Source organism: Drosophila suzukii, assembly GCF_043229965.1.
Source record: "Drosophila suzukii chromosome 2 unlocalized genomic scaffold, CBGP_Dsuzu_IsoJpt1.0 scf_2c, whole genome shotgun sequence".
Taxonomy (NCBI): Eukaryota; Metazoa; Arthropoda; class Insecta; order Diptera; family Drosophilidae; genus Drosophila; species Drosophila suzukii.
The window spans coordinates 14,651,937-14,665,799 of NW_027255896.1; the positions used below are offsets into that span (position 1 = coordinate 14,651,937).

The 13,863-nt window shown below is 40.1% G+C and overlaps 1 protein-coding gene across 9 annotated transcripts in view; it reads right to left on the bottom strand.

Annotated features, from left to right (window-relative positions):
• LOC139354007 (uncharacterized) overlaps nucleotides 1-13,863 on the bottom strand; it is a 978,888-nt gene that overhangs the window by 220,339 nt on the left and 744,686 nt on the right. The window contains exon 7 of one of the 9 annotated variants that reach the window (XR_011605077.1): nucleotides 2,342-2,632. The exons of 7 other annotated variants lie outside the window; for them this stretch is intronic. The gene's annotated coding sequence lies outside the window, so the exon portion shown is untranslated. Of the gene's footprint in view, nucleotides 1-2,317; nucleotides 2,633-13,863 lie in introns of all 9 variants that reach the window. One more of the 9 variants, XR_011605076.1, reaches the window with a different exon arrangement.

The following is a 13,863-nucleotide window of genomic DNA, read 5'->3' on the forward strand; positions in this document are numbered from 1 at the left end:
CGCTCCATAAGCTGACATGCTAGCATCGCAGAATCCATGCAACTCAACGGAAGCCCTTGGTTGCAGTACGAATCGTGGGAATTTTAAGTTCTGTACGACCGATAACTGTGAGGTCAACTCCCCCCATGACGAAAGAATGGGCTCTGGCAGTGCATCATCCCAATCCACGTTCGCACTCCATAGGGATTGCAGAAAAATCTTAGATTTTGTGATAATAGGAGTTATTAAACCGAGTGGATCATAGAATTTGGCAATCGTCGACAATGCAACCCGCTTAGTGGGTCGTTGATTGGTTGGCAGTTGAGAAAAATGAAATAGGAGCTGATCAGAAGATGGATCCCAGACTAACCCCAATGCCTTGGCGACATCCGATCCATCGTGAAATTTGATTAACTGCTCCTTGTCGCATTCAGACTCCCCTTCTAGGGCTGCTGACTCATTCGAACACCATTTGCGAATTGGAAAGTGGCCTCGCGACAGTAGTTCCTTCACCTGACGACGAATTTCTCTCACCTCCTCAACTGAGTCCCCACCAGATATTAAATCATCCACATAGAAATCTCTACGAACAATTTTTGCTCCAATAGGAAATGATTCCTCCTCATCGTAAAAGAGTTGATGCATGGCCCTTATAGCCAAGAAGGCAGCTGGCTTGGTTCCATATGTCACCGTGTTCAATTTAAAAACAGTCAACTCTTCCTTGGAGCTCTCTCTCCAAACGATGCACTGCAAGAAATCATCCGGGTACGAGACACGCACGCAACGGTACATCTTGCAGATATCTCCACAAAGGGCAACTTTAAAAAATCGAAAGCGAAGCAGTATATTGAAGATTTTTTGTTGAATTGTTGGTCCTGCCAGAATATAAGTCGTTCAGAGAGCTACCAGAAGTTGATTTAGCAGATCCATCAAAAACGACATGAAGCTTCGTACTCGTGCTCTCCTGCTTATGTACGCAATGGTGGGGCAAAAAGAATTGTGTTTCTGGCGGTTCCTTAGTTACAAGAGACATGTGACCTAGGTCGATATACTCCCTCAAAAATGCTGAATACTGAGCTTTCAGGGCTGGGTTTCTATCTAATTTAGTTTCCAAACTCTTGAAACGACGACGAGCCAAGCAATAAGAATCACCTAAAGATTCGAATCCGGAAGTGGTCAAGAGACGAACAGAGTATTGGCCGTTTCCAAGTCGAATGCAATTTTCAGTAAAAAGTTGCTCATATCGCAAGTCTTCCGGCAATAAAGATGGCTTAGACAAAGTGAAGTCCTCAATTTCCCAAAATCGCATTACAATGGCGGAAAGTGTGTCATCGGAATGATCAGCTGGGTCCTTGATGCTGGCTTGTAAAACCGATTTATGAGTTGGCATGTTCGATGATAACCCTCCAGAGACTATCCAACCAAGCTTGGTGTTCTGAAGAGTTGGCAAAGCCCTATCCAAATGAATTTGTCCCATAGAAATTATTTCGAAAAACAACCCAGCGCCGAGTAAAAGGTCAATTCGTTGTGATTGATTGAAATTAGGGTCAGCGAGTGAAATGTTTTGCGGTATCCTCCACGATGTTGCATTTATATTGAAATGGGGTTGATAATCAGTAATACTGTGAGTCACAACCGCTGTGAATGCCGCACGATAGCTTGCATCCCGTGATTGCACAAGAATATCGACAGTCTTATCAGAGATCATGGAAGATTCTCCTATCCCAGAAATCGACGTTTGCGATCTTCTGTGATTCAAGTTTAGTTGGCTAGCTAAGCGAGAGGTTATGAAGTTTAGCTGGGAGGCCGAATCTAAAATTGCTCGGCAAGGCATAAATGCTCCAGTTCTATTTCTGCCGTAGATAATAGCAGTTGGAAGCAACACGTAGTCGATCGGCAAAATATTTAAGGTTTTGGGTGGAGGGCTTGGTAAATGATGATCAGGATGCGATGATGTATGCGAACATGATACTAATGCTGATGAAGTAGATGGTAATGGCTGAGAGCTCGAGGATGGGTCGCATAATGGAGATGAAAATGAGGTTGATGTTGCGGATGGGTCATGGTTCATGTGTAATAATGAATGGTGCTTCATGCGACAATACTTGCAGTGAGGCGACTTGCATTGCTGCAAACTATGCCCCTTGCGCAAACAGTTGAGGCAAAGGTGCAACTTCTTTGCTTCTCTATATCGAAGATTCGGACTCAAATTTAAAAATCGAGAACACTTTGGCAAATATTGATCCCGTGCATCGCAAAATAAGCATGTCAAATGATTTGAGTTAGTAGCAGATGCAATAAGTGTATTTTGGTTATATTTGTGCAAGTTTTTTCCCACCTGCTGGCCTGGTGTTTGAGTTACCAAGGCTTGATCCAAGTTATCCATCATCCTGCACCTCTTTTCCAAAAACGACTCCATAGCATCCCAGGTAGACAGCTCAGTGATTGACAAATCCTCTTCCCATTTTTCCCGCGTCCTCTGATCCAGTTTCCGAGTGACGATGTGAATTAAAAGTCCATCCAAAATTTGTTGCGTATTGGCCAGGGTTCGGATTGCTCGCAGATGCGAATTCATGCAATCGCTCAGCTCCCGAAGACTCTTCGAAGATCCCTCCTCGACACCCTTTAAACCGAATATTGCCTGAACATGTGCCTGAAAGTGTAAAACTTTATTATCAAATCGATTAACCAGCAAATTCATAGCCTTTTTAAAATTAGCATTCGAGGGTTCGAGCGAGCGTATGGTTTCCAGAGCCACGCCGCCCAAACTCAAACGCAAATATTGTAATTTTTCAATGTCGCTTAGCTCATCATCATTTCCGATGACCGTAGTGAAAGTCGCAAGAAAATCCGGCCACTCAGAGTAGGATCCATGAAAACGAGCAATTTCCAAATTTGGCAACCGAGGCTTTCTAGATCGAAAAGAAAGATCCGCATTATTAGTGATGTCAATAGATGTTGAATTTGCAGCGGTTGAAGCCGGCAATTGTGACTTGCGATGAGCCGCCAAGCCTCGGCTTAGCTTCGCCTTCACATCCATGAAGACTTCAGCAAATTCAATCCGATGGTCGCTCGAGATCTCTGCAAAATCCAGTCTTTCCAACGATGTCTGCGCAGAATCAAATGCCTGGTTTAGGGAATTGATCCATTCCATTCGCGCCAGCAAATCAGCTTCGTCAAACTGATTAACCGCATCAGCGTTTAAATAGCATTTCATCGAGCTCATTTGCCGCAAAATAGATTGGGCTTTGACTCGGTAGTAGTCGACGTCAGTTGTGGATTCATTTTGAGCCCGAACCGAGTTTTCCGTATCAGACATTTTTCAATCACGAGAAAGGAAAGAAAATGAAATGAAAATGAAATAAAATAAAATGTCCGACCGCGTTAGAGGCACAAAACACCGTATACCCTTTACCGCGAAAACGTGGAGGTTAACAAGCGTCGCCGAGATGCAACGGAACCTTTAACTTGGTTGTTGTTGTTCTTGCCGATAAATTGCCTGCCTAGCAACAGCAGATTATGTAACTGGCAAACGAATGTATGTATGGCTATATGTACATATATATATGTAATATGCGCTATTAACAAAGATTAAATGCGATTCACTTTGTTAAGAATTGTTTGCACAACACAGTTTTGGTGTTTTTTCACAGCGCAAAATGTATAAAAAATCAAACGGCCGGCGGTGCACTTTTATATGCACTTATGTATGTATGTATGTTCGTATGTTTGTGCCCGAATGCACGATATCGACAGCGAAACAAAGCGTTTGTTTAAACTATATTAAACAATCGCGAGACCGAGCTGCAGACTCCGATAAAAACTGCTATCACGTCGGGGTCACCAAATGTTTGTGGGGAAGACAACAAATATGCCACCCTTATATTTATAATTAATAACGCACGAATAGGTTATATTAAAATGTATAGCGTTTATTCGGAGCGGCAGACGGACTGTGAATGTGTAAAAAGCTTGGCTCCAAGATCTTCATATAAACATATGCAGGCTTACAAAGTAGTTGCTGAATAGATAAGCGACAGCTTTAGTGGTATAAGAAAGAAAGCGAAAGATAAGCAAAGAGCGCTGCAGGTGCCGTCGTACACCTATGCGCGCATGACTAGGCGCTGGCGATCTGCTCCGAACAGGCCCTTAACATTTTTTTTATGGTACCAATTTTTTTAAGTGTAAAAAACGTTTTTTGCACTTTTTTATTTTCTAACTTGAGTTGTGATAAACCAAATTCGGTCGTCAAAGACTCATTTTACAGGTAATTAAATGCCCTTTAACTTTCTTATACAACTCATTGAGTTCCATTCATTAGGTTAAAAGCTACACTTCGTCAAAGTTGAAAAATTTGGAAAAAATGCAAAAACGCTGGCATAAATTGCTACTTTAAAAATACACGTCTAAAAACCGAAATAAGTTTTATGTTGTTTTCTTGAAGGCTAAACCTTAACGGAGAATATGCGCCATTGATCACGAAAATCCGTTGGTAAATCGATTTTTTACAGATTTTTAAACGTATATACCCAAGTTCAGTATTCGGGAGCAGCGGCCGTTAAACGTTATTTTAAATTTTCAGTGTTGTGGAACGTAAGAATTTTGTAGTAGTAGTAGTTATGCATAACGTCAAAACTGTAAGAGCCACAGTTTTGGGCGGTTTGTGGGCGTTAGAGTGGGCGTGCCACTCTGCTGAAACAAACTTGCGCTGCGCAGGAATCTCAGGAATCTGCACTCCTAGTCCCAGAATTGTAGCTTGTATAGTTTCCGAGATCTTAGCGTTCATGCGGACAGACGGACAGACGGACGGACGGACAGACGGACAGACGGACATGGTCCTGATCCTGATCCTGATCAAGAATATATATACTTTATGGGGTCGGAAACGCTTCCTTCTGCCTGTTACATACTTTCCGACGAATCTAGTATACTTTTACTCTACGAGTAACAGGTATAAAAAGATAAACAAAGACACACAAATAAATATTGACCCCCTCCTCAATGATATCCACTCTTGGTGTGAATACTCCAGCGCTATAAAACCCATCCTTCTCTCCCATAACTCTCTGCTAAAATCTATAGTTACCAAATTATTAAAGACAGAAGCGAATCCCAAAGGTTCCATCTGTCGTCCACAGAGCCTTGAATTCCGGCGTAGAACTTGGTTTACCAACCAATCCACCCATTTCAAAAAAAACCCATTAACCCACCTTGGTCGGATGTATCCAATTTGATAGATACAACTCTGCGTAATCTACCGAAAGCCACCACTCCACAACTAGTCTAACAGCAAAAGTTTCTCGAATTCAAAAACAAATACCCGACCAGCACATTCATCTACACCGATGGTTCCAAAATTTCAGGCGCGAAATCCTTTAGTGTAGTATCCAACGACATAAGCCAACAGCACTTACTACCATACTATAGCTCCATGTTCTCTGCCGAAATCATTGCTATCTACAATGCAGTTCTTTTTAGCTCAACACTCTACTACTATAAAAACTTGCCACGATGTTCATTTAATTTTAGTCAGCATGAGCCCTTTTGCGTGCTTTCTAATAATTATAACAACCTATATCATTTAATTTGTTCCTCAACTTCTATCCCTATATTAAAAACTTAAATCTTTGCTCATTTGCTTTAGTCTTGTTGATCTATGTTTTGTCCTGTCCTTATTTGTTCTATGTACCTTCCTCGCGAACCGTATTTGCCCAAAATAAAAATGGGCCCGCGCGTAACAAGCACGTGCTTGGTGTTGTTTGGGCCACTTGTTTGTACTGCTCTTAGTTCATCAACGTTCAACAATTAAAAAAAATATTGTACGTCTTCGGTTAGGACACACTAACTTAACCCATAGGTATCTTTTTACTCGCCCTCCCACAACACCCTCTTGCCCCCTATGCAACAACGAAATAAGAACTCCTCGACACATCCTAATAGAATGTTCCTATCTCGATTCCATAAGATCGTCTCTCTTCACTTCCACAAACCCCTTACAATCCATATTTACCCCAGCGAACCACAAATAAAAAACATTATAAAATTCCTTAGCTCTAACTAATATAACTAATGAAATTTAATAAGCTTGTAAACATAGATAAAAGATGTTATGAAATGAATAATGCAATTTGTTATCTAGTTTTTAAGCTTAAGGCCACGTAGCTATAGCTTAATTTAAGTTCGCCTGTAAATTGTACATTATAGTCGAACATTTTATAATAATAATATAACTGAAATGCATTAGTCTCGTCAATACCTATCGATTGATCCAAAAAAAAAGTTTGCCACGCCCACTCTAACGCCAATAACGCTTAAATCTCTCTACCGCCCACATAACCATATATTGAGATCAGGGGTAGGTGGCGCATTTCAGTCTCGCTTTGCTGCTTGCATATCTCCATTTCCCTATTGTCCCTTTAGCTGAGTAACGGGTATCTGATAGTCGAGGTACTCGACTATAGCGTTCTTCCTTGTTTTTGTTGAATTCGAACCGGCGGCAAATAGCAAAAAAAATTCATGAGATTAAGACACTTTGTCGGCAACGAGTTCAAGTTAAACACCTTTACAGAATGGATGATTTCGTTTAATGCCACCGGTGCCAAGTATTAGGACACACTACAAATCATTGCCAAAAGCTCTGCAAATACGTCAGATGTGGCCTGCACCGTTTGAGAGTTTGTTCTTATTGTCAATACCTATCTACACGTTCAAAATTTTTGAAATCAGACCAGTCATTAAGACCGAATAATAATAAATATTTTGTAATTCAATCGAGATGGCACACCACATGCAGCAAATAAGCTGTGTTCACTAATAAGCCAATAAGCCGCTAGGGGCGATATAAGCTAGTTTGCGCTGCAGGCCAAGTGGCGCGTTAATGGAAGAAGAAGGGGGCGCTATAAGCTAGGTGTGTTAGTAAAAAAAGCACAGTTGCTTTAAGCATATCTCCATCCCTCTCGCACTCACTGCGGCTGAGTAACCGGTAGCTAATAGTCGAGGCCATCGACTATAGCGTTTTATCTTGCTTTGACTAAAAAGGTGGAGCAACAAATATAAAACCTATTTAGTTTATACGCCCAGAAATATTGAGAACGGAAAAAACCGAGATTGGTTCTTCTCGGTTTTAGTATTGTTTCTTCTCACATTTTTCTTCTCGGGTTCATGACGGAAGCGATGTCGATTTTACTATTCCGAACTAAAATCAATTTCGGTTCTGTGGTTGTTGACGAGAGTCGTGAAGTGAAGACGTAGAAAAAAAAAGAGTGAGAGGAGAGAGACCAAACTCCTCTCTTGAAATTACCTGAAAGTTATCGAAATAAGCGGCATCTAAATCGATGCAAATTCACTTCTTTGTATATGGTGGAACTGTGCGGCTTAATGAGTGAGAACGACCAAAAACTGGAGGACTTGCTCCGGAAATTCAACCCAATAAAAACCCTTCCATATTAACAGCGTAAGTAAAATGATTTTTTCACAATTTGTGTTAGTGTGTTAGTATATCTTTCATTTTTATTCGAACACGTTTTTCTTAACAAAACGATATCTGTAATGTGTTGTTATGACTGTTTTGCATACATTCATATATACACAAACATAAACGTAACGTAACGAAAACTAATAATTATTAGCTTATAAGCTAATGTGTGAAATAATTAAGAAAATTTGATGCTATTAGCAAACACAGATTTCTATGAATATATGTTTGTATGTTAGCATACCCAAGCACGCAGCCCAGTTTTTTATTCGACTTGTAACTACGCAGTTTGCATATACAACATAACCTCAAATGTACACCTACATACCCTTCAGTTCGGCAGTAGGGTCGCGTTGACATGGCTCAAGGCAAAAAGCTTTTTTTTTTGTGTCTAAAACGCTGTGCCGTTGTTGACGTTTTTATTTCAATTCTTGAAGGCTAAACCTTAACGGAGAATATGCGCCATTGATCACGAAAATCCGTTGGTAAATCGATTTTTTACAGATTTTTAAACGTGTATACCCAAGTTCAGTATTCGGGAGCAGCGGCCGTTAAACGTTATTTTAAATTTTCAGTGTTGTGGAACGTAAGAATTTTGTGGAAGTAGTTATGCATAACGTCAAAACTGTAAGAGCCACAGTTTTGGGCGGTTTGTGGGCGTTAGAGTGGGCGTGCCACTCTGCTGAAACAAACTTGCGCTGCGCAGGAATCTCAGGAATCTGCACTCCTAGTCCCAGAATTGTAGCTTGTATAGTTTCCGAGATCTTAGCGTTCATGCGGACAGACGGACAGACGGACGGACGGACAGACGGACAGACGGACATGGTCCTGATCCTGATCCTGATCAAGAATATATATACTTTATGGAGAATCTAGTATACCCTTTTACTCTACGAGTAACAGGTATAAAAAGATAAACAAAGACACACAAATAAATATTGACCCCCTCCTCAATGATATCCACTCTTGGTGTGAATACTCCAACGCTATAAAACCCATCCTTCTCTCCCATAACTCTCTGCTAAAATCTATAGTTACCAAATTATTAAAGACAGAAGCGAATCCCAAAGGTTCCATCTGTCGTCCACAGAGCCTTGAATTCCGGCGTAGAACTTGGTTTACCAACCAATCCACCCATTTCAAAAAAAACCCATTAACCCACCTTGGTCGGATGTATCCAATTTGATAGATACAACTCTGCGTAATCTACCGAAAGCCACCACTCCACAACTAGTCTAACAGCAAAAGTTTCTCGAATTCAAAAACAAATACCCGACCAGCACATTCATCTACACCGATGGTTCCAAAATTTCAGGCGCGAAATCCTTTAGTGTAGTATCCAACGACATAAGCCAACAGCACTTACTACCATACTATAGCTCCATCTTCTCTGCCGAAATCATTGCTATCTACAATGCAGTTCTTTTTAGCTCAACACTCTACTACTATAAAAACTTGCCACGATGTTCATTTAATTTTAGTCAGCATGAGCCCTTTTGCGTGCTTTCTAATAATTATAACAACCTATATCATTTAATTTGTTCCTCAACTTCTATCCCTATATTAAAAACTTAAATCTTTGCTCATTTGCTTTAGTCTTGTTGATCTATGTTTTGTCCTGTCCTTATTTGTTCTATGTACCTTCCTCGCGAACCGTATTTGCCCAAAATAAAAATGGGCCCGCGCGTAACAAGCACGTGCTTGGTGTTGTTTGGGCCACTTGTTTGTACTGCTCTTAGTTCATCAACGTTCAACAATTAAAAAAAATATTGTACGTCTTCGGTTAGGACACACTAACTTAACCCATAGGTATCTTTTTACTCGCCCTCCCACAACACCCTCTTGCCCCCTATGCAACAACGAAATAAGAACTCCTCGACACATCCTAATAGAATGTTCCTATCTCGATTCCATAAGATCGTCTCTCTTCACTTCCACAAACCCCTTACAATCCATATTTACCCCAGCGAACCACAAATAAAAAACATTATAAAATTCCTTAGCTCTAACTAATATAACTAATGAAATTTAATAAGCTTGTAAACATAGATAAAAGATGTTATGAAATGAATAATGCAATTTGTTATCTAGTTTTTAAGCTTAAGGCCACGTAGCTATAGCTTAATTTAAGTTCGCCTGTAAATTTTACATTATAGTCGAACATTTTATAATAATAATATAACTGAAATGCATTAGTCTCGTCAATACCTATCGATTGATCCAAAAAAAAAGTTTGCCACGCCCACTCTAACGCCAATAACGCTTAAATCTCTCTACCGCCCACATAACCATATATTGAGATCAGGGGTAGGTGGCGCATTTCAGTCTCGCTTTGCTGCTTGCATATCTCCATTTCCCTATTGTCCCTTTAGCTGAGTAACGGGTATCTGATAGTCGAGGTACTCGACTATAGCGTTCTTCCTTGTTTTTGTTGAATTCGAACCGGCGGCAAATAGCAAAAAAAATTCATGAGATTAAGACACTTTGTCGGCAACGAGTTCAAGTTAAACACCTTTACAGAATGGATGATTTCGTTTAATGCCACCGGTGCCAAGTATTAGGACACACTACAAATCATTGCCAAAAGCTCTGCAAATACGTCAGATGTGGCCTGCACCGTTTGAGAGTTTGTTCTTATTGTCAATACCTATCTACACGTTCAAAATTTTTGAAATCAGACCAGTCATTAAGACCGAATAATAATAAATATTTTGTAATTCAATCGAGATGGCACACCACATGCAGCAAATAAGCTGTGTTCACTAATAAGCCAATAAGCCGCTAGGGGCGATATAAGCTAGTTTGCGCTGCAGGCCAAGTGGCGCGTTAATGGAAGAAGAAGGGGGCCCTATAAGCTAGGTGTGTTAGTAAAAAAAGCACAGTTGCTTTAAGCATATCTCCATCCCTCTCGCACTCACTGCGGCTGAGTAACCGGTATCTAATAGTCGAGGCCATCGACTATAGCGTTTTATCTTGCTTTGACTAAAAAGGTGGAGCAACAAATATAAAACCTATTTAGTTTATACGCCCAGAAATATTGAGAACGGAAAAAACCGAGATTGGTTCTTCTCGGTTTTAGTATTGTTTCTTCTCACATTTTTCTTCTCGGGTTCATGGCGGAAGCGATGTCGATTTTACTATTCCGAACTAAAATCAATTCCGGTTCTGTGGTTGTTGACGAGGGTCGTGAGGTGAAGACGTAGAAAAAATAAGAGTGAGAGGAGAGAGACCAAACTCCTCTCTTGAAATTACCTGAAAGTTATCGAAATAAGCGGCATCTAAATCGATGCAAATTCACTTCTTTGTATATGGTGGAACTGTGCGGCTTAATGAGTGAGAACGACAAAAAACTGGAGGACTTGCTCCGGAAATTCAACCCAATAAAAACCCTTCCATATTAACAGCGTAAGTAAAATGATTTTTTCACAATTTGTGTTAGTGTGTTAGTATATCTTTCATTTTTATTCGAACACGTTTTTCTTAACAAAACGATATCTGTAATGTGTTGTTATGACTGTTTTGCATACATTCATATATACACAAACATAAACGTAACGTAACGAAAACTAATAATTATTAGCTTATAAGCTAATGTGTGAAATAATTAAGAAAATTGGATGCTATTAGCAAACACAGATTTCTATGAATATATGTTTGTATGTTAGCATACCCAAGCACGCAGCCCAGTTTTTTATTCGACTTGTAACTACGCAGTTTGCATATACAACATAACCTCAAATGTACACCTACATACCCTTCAGTTCGGCAGTAGGGTCGCGTTGACATGGCTCAAGGCAAAAAGCTTTTTTTTTGTGTCTAAAACGCTGTGCCGTTGTTGACGTTTTTATTTCAATTCTTGAAGGCTAAACCTTAACGGAGAATATGCGCCATTGATCACGAAAATCCGTTGGTAAATCGATTTTTTACAGATTTTTAAACGTGTATACCCAAGTTCAGTATTCGGGAGCAGCGGCCGTTTAACGTTATTTTCAATTTTCAGTGTTGTGGAACGTAAGAATTTTGTGGAAGTAGTTATGCATAACGTCAAAACTGTAAGAGCCACAGTTTTGGGCGGTTTGTGGGCGTTAGAGTGGGCGTGCCACTCTGCTGAAACAAACTTGCGCTGCGCAGGAATCTCAGGAATCTGCACTCCTAGTCCCAGAATTGTAGCTTGTATAGTTTCCGAGATCTTAGCGTTCATGCGGACAGACGGACAGACGGACGGACGGACAGACGGACAGACGGACATGGTCCTGATCCTGATCCTGATCAAGAATATATATACTTTATGGGGTCGGAAACGCTTCCTTCTGCCTGTTACATACTTTTCGAAGAATCTAGTATACCCTTTTACTCTACGAGTAACAGGTATAAAAAGATAAACAAAGACACACAAATAAATATTGACCCCCTCCTTAATGATATCCACTCTTGGTGTGAATACTCCAGCGCTATAAAACCCATCCTTCTCTCCCATAACTCTCTGCTAAAATCTATAGTTACCAAATTATTAAAGACAGAAGCGAATCCCAAAGGTTCCATCTGTCGTCCACAGAGCCTTGAATTCCGGCGTAGAACTTGGTTTACCAACCAATCCACCCATTTCAAAAAAAACCCATTAACCCACCCTGGTCGGATGTATCCAATTTGATAGATACAACTCTGCGTAATCTACCGAAAGCCACCACTCCACAACTAGTCTAACAGCAAAAGTTTCTCGAATTCAAAAACAAATACCCGACCAGCACATTCATCTACACCGATGGTTCCAAAATTTCAGGCGCGACATCCTTTAGTGTAGTATCCAACGACATAAGCCTACAGCACTTACTACCATACTATAGCTTCATCTTCTCTGCCGAAATCATTGCTATCTGCAATGCAGTCCATTTAGCTCAACACTCTACTACTATAAAAACTTGCCACGATGTTCATTTAATTTTAGTCAGCATGAGCCCTTTTGCGTGCTTTCTAATAATTATAACAACCTATATCATTTAATTTGTTCCTCAACTTCTATCCCTATATTAAAAACTTAAATCTTTGCTCATTTGCTTTAGTCTTGTTGATCTATGTTTTGTCCTGTCCTTATTTGTTCTATGTACCTTCCTCGCGAACCGTATTTGCCCAAAATAAAAATGGGCCCGCGCGTAACAAGCACGTGCTTGGTGTTGTTTGGGCCACTTGTTTGTACTGCTCTTAGTTCATCAACGTTCAACAATTAAAAAAAAATATTGTACGTCTTCGGTTAGGACACACTAACTTAACCCATAGGTATCTTTTTACACGCCCTCCCACAACACCCTCTTGCCCCCTATGCAACAACGAAATAAGAACTCCTCGACACATCCTAATAGAATGTTCCTATCTCGATTCCATAAGATCGTCTCTCTTCACTTCCACAAACCCCTTACAATCCATATTTACCCCAGCGCACCACAAATAAAAAACATTATAAAATTCCTTAGCTCTAACTAATATAACTAATGAAATTTAATAAGCTTGTAAACTTATAGATAAAAGATGTTATGAAATGAATAATGCAATTTGTTATCTAGTTTTTAAGCTTAAGGCCACGTAGCTATAGCTTAATTTAAGTTCGCCTGTAAATTTTACATTATAGTCGAACATTTTATAATAATAATATAACTGAAATGCATTAGTCTCGTCAATACCTATCGATTGATCCAAAAAAAAAGTTTGCCACGCCCACTCTAACGCCAATAACGCTTAAATCTCTCTACCGCCCACATAACCATATATTGAGATCAGGGGTAGGTGGCGCATTTCAGTCTCGCTTTGCTGCTTGCATATCTCCATTTCCCTATTGTCCCTTTAGCTGAGTAACGGGTATCTGATAGTCGAGGTACTCGACTATAGCGTTCTTCCTTGTTTTTGTTGAATAAGAACCGGCGGCAAATAGCAAAAAAAATTCATGAGATTAAGACACTTTGTCGGCAATGAGTTCAAGTTAAACACCTTTACAGAATGGATGATTTCGTTTAATGCCACCGGTGCCAAGTATTAGGACACACTACAAATCATTGCCAAAAGCTCTTCAAATACGTCAGATGTGGCCTGCACCGTTTGAGAGTTTGTTCTTATTATCAATACCTATCTACACGTTCAAAATTTTTGAAATCAGACCCGTCATTAAGACCGAATAATAATAAATATTTTGTAATTCAATCGAGATGGCACACCACATGCAGCAAATAAGCTGTGTTCACTAATAAGCCAATAAGCCGCTAGGGGCGATATAAGCTAGTTTGCGCTGTAGGCCAAGTGGCGCGTTAATGGAAGAAGAAGGGGGCGCTATAAGCTAGGTGTGTTAGTAAAAAAAGCACAGTTGCTTTAAGCATATCTCCATCCCTCTCGCACTCACTGCGGCTGAGTAACCGGTATCTAAT